Here is an 11,344-nt window from a genome sequence, read left to right as displayed (position 1 = left end):
GCCAACCCAACATGTACCTTTGGAGACACCTGTAGAGCACCTTTATAATCACCCAGTTACGTTGTGACGTTTGGTAGCACACAAAGTGTTCCTTCGGTAAACGGGAGTTGCATAATCTCATAGTCATAGGAACATGTATAAGTCATGAAGAAAGCAATAGCAACATACTAAACGATCGGGTGCTAAGCTAATGGAATGGGTCATGTCAATCAGATCATTCACCTAATGATGTGATCCCGTTAATCAAATAACAACTCTTTGTCCATGGTTAGGAAACATAACCATCTTTGATTAACGAGCTAGTCAAGTAGAGGCATACTAGTGACACTCTGTTTGTCTATGTATTCACACATGTATTATGTTTCCGGTTAATACAATTCTAGCATGAATAATAAACATTTATCATGATATAAGGAAATAAATAATAACTTTATTATTGCCTCAAGGGCATATTTCCTTCAGTCTCCCCTTGCACTAGAGTCAATAATCTAGATCACATCGCCATGTGATTTAACATCAATAGTTCACATCTTTATGTGATTGGTTCACATCTCCATGTGACTAACACCCAAAGGGTTTACTAGATTCAATAATCTAGTTCACATCGCTATGTGATTAAGACCTAAAAAGTGATCATGTTTTGCTTGTGAGAGAAGTTTAGTCAACAGGTCTGCCACATTCAGATCCGCATGTATTTTGCAAATTTCTATGTCAACAATGCTCTGCATGGAGCTACTCTAGCTAATTGCTCCCACTTTCAATATGTATCCAGATTGAGACTTAGAGTCATATGAATCAGTGTCAAAACTTGCATCGACGTAACCCTTTACGACGAACCTTTTGTCACCTCCGTAATCGAGAAACATATCCTTATTCCAGTAAGGATAATTTTGACCGCTGTCCATTGATCTACTCCTAGATCACTGTTGTACTCCCTCTCTTAACACAGTGTATGGTATACAATAGATCTGGTACACAGCATGGCATACTTTATAGAACCTATGACTGAGGCATATGGAATGACTTTCATTCTCTTTCTATCTTCTGCCGTGGTCGGGCTTTGAGTCTTACTCAACTTCACACCTTGTAACACAGGCAAGAAACTTTTTCTTTGACTGTTCCATTTTGAACTACTTCAAAATCTTGTCAAGGTATGTACTCATTGAAAAAACTTATCAAGCGTCTTGATCTATCTCTATAGATCTTGATACTCAATATGTAAGTAGCTTCACCGAGGTCTTTCTTTGAAAAACTCCTTTCAAACATTCCTTTATGCTTTGCAGAATAATTCTACATTATCTCCGATCAACAATATGTCTTTCACATATACTTTATCAGAAATGTTGTAGTGCTCCCACTCACTTTCTTGTAAATACAGGCTTCACCGCAAGTCTGTATAAAACTATATGCTTTGATCAACTTATCAAAGCGTATATTCCAACTCTGAGATGTTTGCACCAGTCCATAGATGGATCGCTGGAGCTTGCACATTTTGTTAGCACCTTTAAGATTGACAAAACCTTCTGGTTGTATCATATACAACTCTTCTTTAATAAATCATTAAGGAATGCAGTTTTGTTTATCCATTTGCCGGATTTCATAAAATGCGGCAATTGCTAACATGATTCGGACAGACTTAAGCATAGATACGAGTGAGAAACTCTCATCGTAGTCAACACCTTGAACTTGTCGAAAACCTTTTTGCGACAATTCTAGCTTTGTAGGTAGTAACACTACTATCAGCGTCCGTCTTTCTCTTGAAGATCCATTTATTTTCTATGGCTTGCCGATCATCGGGCAAATCCATCAAAGTCCATACTTTGTTCTCATACATGGATCATATCTCAGATTTCATGGCCTCAAACCATTTCGCGGAATCTGGGCTCATCATCGCTTCCTCATAGTTCGCAAGTTCGTCATGGTCAAGTAACATGACCTCCAGAATAGGATTACCGTACCACTCTGGTGCGGATCTCACTCTGGTTTACCTATGAGATTCAATAGTAACTTGATCTGAAGTTACATGATCATCATCATTAGCTTCCTCACTAATTGGTGTAGTAGTCACAGGAACAGATTTCTGTGATGAACTACTTTCCAATAAGGGAGCAGGTACAGTTACGTCATCAAGTTCTCTACTTTCCTCCCACTCACTTCTTTCGAGAGAAACTCCTTCTCTAGAAAGGATCCATTCTTAGCAACGAATGTCTTGCCTTCGGATCTGTGATAGAAGGTGTACCCAACTGTCTCCTTTGGGTATCCTATGAAGACATATTTCTCCGATTTGAGTTTGAGCTTATCGAGATGAAACTTTTGTTGGGGAACGTAGTAATTTCAAAATTTTCCTACGCACACGCAAGATCATGGTGATGCACAGCAACGAGAGGGGAGAGTGTTGTCTACGTACCAATGCAGACCGACTGCGGAAGCGATCACACAACGTAGAGGAAGTAGTCGTACGTTTTCCCGATCCGACCGATCCAAGCACCGTTACTCCGGCACCTCCGAGTTCTTAGCACACGTACAGCTCGATGACGATCCCCGGGCTCCGATCCAGCAAAGCTTCGGGGAAGAGTTCCGCCAGCACAACGGCGTGGTGACGATCTTGATGTTCTACCGACGTAGGGCTTCGCCTAAGCACTGCACGATATGATCGAGGTGGAATATGGTGGCAGGGGGCACCGCACACGGCTAAGGAACGATCACGGGGATCAATTGTGTCTAGAGGTGCCCCCTGCCCCTGTATATAAAGAGCAAGGGGGGAGAGGTGCGGCCAGCCTTGGGGCGCGCCAGGAGGAGTCCTACTCCCTCTGGGAGTAGGATTCCCCCCCAATCCTAGTTGGAATAGGAATCCTCAAGGGGGGGGGAAGAGAGAGAGGGGGGCCGGCCACCTCTCCTAGTCCTAATAGGACTAGGGGAGGGGGGAGGCGCGCGGCCACCTTGGGCTGCCCCTTTCTCCTTTCCACTAAAGCCCACTAAGGCCCATTTAGCTCCCGGGGGGTTCCGGTAACCTCCTGGTACTCCGGTAAAATCCCGATTTCACCCGGAACACTTCCGATATCCAAATATAGGCTTCCAATATATCAATCTTTATGTCTCGACCATTTCGAGACTCCTCGTCATGTCCGTGATCACATCCGGGACTCCGAACAACCTTCGGTACATCAAAATGCATAAACTCATAATAATTGTCATCGTAACGTTAAGCGTGCGGACCCTACGGTTCGAGAACAATGTAGACATGACCGAGACACGTCTCCGGTCAATAACCAATAGCGGGACCTGGATGCCCATATTGGCTCCTACATATTCTACGAAGATCTTTATCGGTCAGACTGCATAACAACATACGTTGTTCCCTTTGTCATCGGTATGTTACTTGCCCGAGATTCGATCGTCGGTATCCAATACCTAGTTCAATCTCGTTACCGGCAAGTCTCTTTACTCGTTCTGTAATACATCATCCCGCAACTAACTCATTAGTTGCAATGCTTGCAAGGCTTATGTGATGTGCATTACCGAGAGGGCCCAGAGATACCTCTCCGACAATCGGAGTGACAAATCCTAATCTCGAAATACGCCAACCCAACATCTACCTTTGGAGACACCTGTAATGCTCCTCTATAATCACCCAGTTACGTTGTGACGTTTGGTAGCACCCAAAGTGTTCCTCCGGCAAACGGGAGTTGCATAATCTCATAGTCATAGGAACATGTATAAGTCATGAAGAAAGCAATAGCAACATACTAAACGATCGGGTGCTAAGCTAATGGAATGGGTCATGTCAATCAGATCATTCACCTAATGATGTGATCCCGTTAATCAAATAACAACTCTTTGTCCATGGTTAGGAAACATAACCATCTTTGATTAACGAGCTAGTCAAGTAGAGGCATACTAGTGACACTCTGTTTGTCTATGTATTCACACATGTATTATGTTTCCGGTTAATACAATTCTAGCATGAATAATAAACATTTATCATGATATAAGGAAATAAATAATAACTTTATTATTGCCTCTATGGCATATTTCCTTCAGTCTCCCACTTGCACTAGAGTCAATAATCTAGATCACATCACCATGTGATTAACATCGATAGTTCACATCATCATGTGATTAACACCCATAGTTCACATCGCCATGTGACCAACACCCAAAGGGTTTACTAGATTCAGTAATTTAGTTCACATCGTCTTGTTAATTGCTCGTCACGTAAGTGAATTTACGAATAGGGAGCCCAGGTGCCCAACAAGTGAACTATTTCCTCCTCCAGGATTGTTGCTTTCCTTCTATAGCCTCACGTATGAAAAACGTGTGCCTTATAGAGGGCTAGGCCACAAATACATAGCATAGATAACCTATGTGATTAACACCCAGAGAGTACTAAGGTGTGATCATGTTTTGCTTGTGAGAGAATATTAGTCAACGGGTCTGTCACATACAGATCCGTAAGTAGTTTGCGAATTCTATGTCTACAATGCTCTGCATGGACCTACTCTAGCTAATTGCTCCCACTTTCAATATGTATCTAGATCGAGACTTAGAGTCATCGAGATCTGTGTCAAAACTTGCATCGACGTAACCTTTTACGACGAACCTTTTTGTCATGTCCATAATCGAGAAACATATCCTTATTTCACTAAGGATAATTCTGACCGCTATCAAGTGATCTACTCCTAGATCACTATCGTAATCCCTTGCTTAATCAGTGCAGGGTATACAATAGATCTGGTATACAGCATGACATACTTTATAGAACCTATGGCCAAGGCATAGGGAATGACTTTCATTCTCTTTCTATCTTCTGCCGAGGTCGGGCTTTGAGTCTTACTCAACTTTACACCTTGTAATACAGGCAAGAACTCTTTCTTTGACTGCTCCATTTTGAACTACTTCAAAATCTTGTCAAGGTATGTACTTATTGAAAAACCTTATCAAGCGTTTTGATCTATCTCTATAGATCTTGGAGCTCAATATGTAAGCAGCTTCACCGAAGTCTTTCTTTGAAAAACTCCTTTCAAACACTCCTTTATGCTTTACAGAATAATTCTACATTATTTCTGATCAACAATATGTCATTCACATATACTTATCAGAAATGTTGTATTGCTCCCACTCACTTTCTTGTAAATACAGGCTTCACCGCAAGTCTGTATAAAACTATATGCTTTGATTAGCTCATCAAACCGTATATTCCAACTCCGAGATGCTTGCACCAGTCCACAGATGGATCGCTGGAGCTTGCACATTTTGTTAGCACCTTTCGATTGACAAAACCTTCTGGTTGCATCATATACAACTCTTCTTTAACAAATCCATTAAGGAATGCAGTTTTGTTTATCCATTTGCCAGATTTCATAAAATGCGGCAATTACTAACATGATTCGGACAGACTCTAGCATAGATACGAGTGAGAAACTCTCATCGTAGTCAACGCTTTGAACTTGTCGAAAACCTTTTGCGACAATTCTAGCTTTGTAGATAGTAACACTACTATCAGCGTCCGTCTTCCTCTTGAAGATCCATTTATTCTCAATTGCTTGCCGATCATCGGGCAAGTCAACCAAAGTCCATACTTTGTTCTCATACATGGATCCCATCTCAGATTTCATGGCTTCAAGCCATTTTGCGGAATCTGGGCTCATCATCGCTTCCTCATAGTTCGTAGGTTTGTCATGTTCAAGTAACATGACCTCCAGAACAGGATTACCGTACCACTCTGGTGCGGATCTCACTCTGGTTTACCTACGAGATTCGGTAGTAACTTGATCTGAAGTTTACATGATCATCATCATTAGCTTCCTCACTAATTGGTGTAGTAGTCACAAGAACAGATTTTTGTGATGAACTACTTTCCAATAAGGGAGAAGGTACAATTACCTTATCAAGTTTTCTACTTTCCTCCTACTCACTTTTTTCAAGAGAAACTCCTTCTCTGGAAAGGATCCATTCTCAGCAACGAATATTTTGCCTTCGGATCTGTGATAGAAGGTGTACCCAACATTTTCTTTAGGGTATCCTATGAAGACGCACTTTTCCGATTTGGGTTTGAGCTTATCAGGATGAAACTTTTTCACATAAGCATCACAACCCCAAACTTTAAGAAACGACAACTTTGGTTTCTTGCCAAACCACAGTTCATAAGGCGTCGTCTCAACGGATTTTGATGGTGCCCTATTTAACGTGAATGCAGCTGTCTCTAATGCATAACCCCAAAACGATAGTGGTAGATCGGTAATATACATCATAGATTGCACTATATCCAATAAAGTACGGTTATGACGTTCGGACATACCATTATGCTGTGGTGTTCCAGGTGGCGTGAGTAGTGAAACTATTTCACATTGTTTTTAACTGAAGGCCAAACTCGTAACTCAAATACTCTTCTCTACGATCAGATCATAGAAACTTTATTTTCTTGTTACGATGATTTTTCACTTCACTCTGAAATTCTTTGAACTTTTCAAATGTTTCAGACTTATGTTTCATCAAATAGATATACTCATATCTGCTCAAATCATCTGTGAAGATCAGAAAATAATGATATCTGTCGCGAGCCTCAATATTCATTGGACCACATACATCAGTATGTATGATTTCCAACAAATCTGTTGCTCACTCCATTGCTCCGAAGAACAGAGTCGTAGTCATCCTGCCCATGAGGCATGGTTCGCAAGCACCAACTGATTCATAATCAAGTGATTCCAAAAAGCCCATCAGCATGGAGTTTCTTCATGCGCTTTACACCAATATGACCTAAACGGTAGTGCTACAAATAAGTTGCACTATCATTATTAACTTTGCATCTTTTGGTTTCAATATTATGATTATGTGTATCACTACGATCGAGATCCAATGAACTATTTTCATTGGGTGTGTAACCATAAAAGGTTTTATTCATGTAAACAGAACAACAATTTATTCTCTTACTTAAATGAATAACCGTATTACAATAAACATGATCAAATCATATTCATGCTCAACGCAAACACCAAATAACACTTATTTAGGTTCAACACTAATCCCGAAATTATAGGGAGTGTGTGATGATGATCATATCAATCTTGGAACCATTTCCAACACACATCGTCACTTCACCCTTAACTAGTCTCTGTTTATTCTGCAACCCCTGTTTCGAGTTACTAATCTTTAGCAACTGAACTAGTATCAAATACTGAGGGTTTGCTATAAACACTAGTAAAGTACACATCAATAACATGTATATCAAATATACTTATGTTCACTTTGCCATCCTTCTTATCCGCCAATCACTTGGGGTAGTTCCGCTTCCATTGACCAATCCCTTTGCAGTAGAAGCACTTAGTCTCAGGCTTAGGATCAGATTTGGGCTTCTTCACTTGAGCAGCAACTTGCTTGCTGTTCTTCTTGAAGTTCTCCTTCTTCCCTCTGCCCTTTTCTTGAAACTAGTGATCTTGTCAACCATCAACACTTGATGTTTTCTTTGATTTCTACCTTCGTTTGATTTCAGCATCACGAAGAGCTTGGGAGTTATTTCTGTTATCCCTTGCATATTATAGTTCATCACGAAGTTCTACTAACTTGGTGATGGTGACTAGAGAATTCTATCAATCACTATCTTATCTGGAAGATTAACACCCACTTGATTCAAGCGATTGTAGTACCCAGACAATCTGAGCACATGCTCACTAGTTGAGCGATTCTCCTCCATCTTTTAGCTATAGAACTTGTTGGAGACTTCATATCTCTCAACTCGGGTATTTGCTTGAAATATTAACTTCAACTTCTGGAACATCTCATATGGTCCATGACGTTCAAAACGTCTTTGAAGTCCCGATTCTAAGCCGTTAAGCATGGTGCACTAAACTATCAAGTAGTCATCATATTGAGCTAGCCAAACGTTCATAACGTCTGCATCTGCTCCTGCAATAGGTCTGTTACCTAGCGGTGCATCAAGGACATAATTCTTCTGTGCAGCAATGAGGATAAACCTCAGATCACGGATCCAATCCGCATCATTGCTACTAACATCTTTCAACACAATTTTCTCTAGGAACATATCAAAATAAACATATGAAAGCAACAACGCGAGCTATTGATCTACAACATAGATATGCTAATACTACCAGGACTAATTTCATGATAAATTAAAGTTCAATTAATCATATTACTTAAGAACTCCCACTTAGATAGACATCCCTGTAATCTTCTAAGTGATCACGTGATCCAAATCAACTAAACCATAACCGATCATCACGTGAGATGGAGTAGTTTTCAATGGTGAACATCGTTATGTTGATCATATCTACTATATGATTCACGCTCGACCTTTCGGTCTCTGTGTTCCGAGGCCATATCTGCATATGCTAGGCTCGTCAAGTTTAACCTGAGTATTCTATGTGTGCAAAAACTGGCTTGCACCCGTTGTAGATGGACGTAGAGCTTATCACACCCGATCATCACGTGGTGTCTGGGCACGACGAACTTTGGCAACGGTGCTTACTTAGGGAGAACACTTCTTGATAATTTAGTGAGAGATCATCTTATAATGCTACCGTCAATCAAAGCAAGATAAGATGCATAAAAGGATAAACATCACATGCAATCAATATAAGTGATATGATATGGCCATCATCATCTTGTGCTTGTGATCTCCATCTCCGAAGCACCGTCATGATCACCATCGTCACCGGCGCGACACCTTGATCTCCATCGTAGCATCGTTGTCGTCTCGCCAATCTTATGCTTCCACGTCTATCACTACCGTTTAGTAATAAAGTAAAGCATTACATCGCGATTGCATTGCATACAATAAAGCGACAACCATATGGCTCCTGCCAGTTGCCGATAACTCGGTTACAAAACATGATCATCTCATACAATAAAATTCAGCATCATGCCTTGACCATATGACATCACAACATGCCCTGCAAAAACAAGTTAGACGTCCTCTACTTTGTTGTTGCAAGTTTTACGTGGCTGCTACGGGCTTAAGCAAGAACCAATCTCACCTACGCATCAAAACCACAACGATAGTTTGTCAAATAGACTCCGTTTTAACCTTCTCAAGGACCGGGCGTAGCCACACTCGGTTCAACTAAAGTTGGAGAGACAATCGCCCACAAGCCACCTGTGTGCAAAGCACGTCGGGGGAACCGGTCTCGCGTAAGCGTACGCGTAATGTTGGTCCGGGTCGTCTCGTCCAACAATACCGCTGAACCAAAGTATGACATGCTGGTAGGCAGTATGACTTATATCGCCCACAACTCACTTGTGTTCTACTCGTGCAAATAACATCAAACCATAAAACCTAGGCTCGGATGCCACTGTTGGGGAACGTAGTAATTTCAAAATTTTCCTACGCACACGCAAGATCATGGTGATGCACATCAACGAGAGGGGAGAGTGTTGTCTACGTACCAACGCAGACCGACTGCGGAAGCGATCACACAACGTAGAGGAAGTAGTCATATGTTTTCCCGATCCGACCGATCCAAGCACCCTTACTCCGGCACCTCCGAGTTCTTAGCACACGTACAGCTCCATGACGATCCCCAGGCTCCGATCCAGCAAAGCGCCGGGGAAGAGTTCTGTCAGCACAATGGCGTGGTGACGATCTTGATGTTCTACCGACGCAGGGCTTCGCCTAAGCACTGCAACGATATGATCGAGGTGGAATATGGTGGCAGGGGGCACCGCACACGGCTAAGGAACGATCACGGGGATCAATTGTGTCTAGAGCTGCCCCCTGCCCCTGTATATAAAGGAGCAAGGGGGAGAGGTGCGGCCAGCCTTGGGGCGCGCCAGGAGGAGTCCTACTCCCTCTGGGAGTAGGATTCCCCCCAATCCTAGTTGGAATAGGAATCCTCAAGGGGGGGAAAGAGAGAGAGGGGGGCCGGCCACCTCTCCTAGTCCTAATAGGACTAGGGGAGGGGGGAGGCGCGTGGCCACCTTGGGCTGCCCCTTTCTCCTTTCTACTAAAGCCCACTAAGGCCCATTTAGCTCCCGGGGGGTTCCGGTAACCTCCCGGTACTCCGGTAAAATCCCGATTTCACCCGAAACACTTCCCATATCCAAATATAGGCTTCCAATATATCAATATTTATGTCTCGACCATTTCGAGACTCCTCGTCATGTCCGTGATCACATCCGGGACTCCGAACAACCTTCGGTACATCAAAATGCATAAACTCATAATAACTGTCATCGTAACGTTAAGCGTGCGGACCCTACGGTTCGAGAACAATGTAGACATGACCGAGACACGTCTCCGGTCAATAACCAATAGCGGGACCTGGATGCCCATATTGGCTCCTACATATTCTACGAAGATCTTTATCGGTCAGACCGCATAACAACATACGTTGTTCCCTTTGTCATCGGTATGTTACTTGCCCGAGATTCGATCGTCGGTATCCAATACCTAGTTCAATCTCGTTACCGGCAAGTCTCTTTACTCGTTCTGTAATACATCATCCTGCAACTAACTCATTAGTTGCAATTCTTGCAAGGCTTATGTGATGTGCATTACCGAGAGGGCCCAGAGATACCTCTCCGACAGTCGGAGTGACAAATCCTAATCTCGAAATACGCCAACCCAACATCTACCTTTGGAGACACCTGTAGAGCACCTTTATAATCACCCAGTTACGTTGTGACGTTTGGTAGCACCCAAAGTGTTCCTATGGCAAACGGGAGTTGCATAATCTCATAGTCATAGGAACATGTATAAGTCATGAAGAAAGCAATAGCAACATACTAAATGATCGGGTGCTAAGCTAATGGAATGGGTCATGTCAATCAGATCATTCAACTAATGATGTGATCCCATTAATCAAATAACAATTCCTTTGTCTATGGTTAGGAAACATAACCATCTTTGATTAACGAGCTAGTCAAGTAGAGGCATACTAGTGACACTCTGTTTGTCTATGTATTCACACATGTATTATGTTTCCGGTTAATACAATTCTAGCAGGAATAATAAACATTTATCATGATATAAGGAAATAAATAATAACTTTATTATTGCCTCTAGGGCATATTTCCTTCAACTTTTTCACATAAGCATCGCAACTCCAAACTTTAAGAAACGACAGCTTAGGTTTCTTGCCAAACCATAGTTCACACGGTGTCGTCTCAACGGATTTAGATGGTGCCCTATTTAACGTGAATGCAGCTGTCTCTAATGCATAACCCCAAAACGATAGTGGTAGATCGGTAAGAGACATCATAGATCGCACTATATCTAATAAAGTACGGTTATGACGTTCGGACACACCATTACACTATGGTGTTCCAGGTGGCGTGAGTAGTGAAACTATTTCACATTGTTTTAATTGAAGGCCAAACTCGTAACTCA

This window comes from Triticum urartu, chromosome 3 (genome assembly GCF_003073215.2).
Source record: "Triticum urartu cultivar G1812 chromosome 3, Tu2.1, whole genome shotgun sequence".
NCBI lineage: Eukaryota > Viridiplantae > Streptophyta > Magnoliopsida > Poales > Poaceae > Triticum > Triticum urartu.
This window is presented reverse-complemented; position numbering follows the sequence as displayed.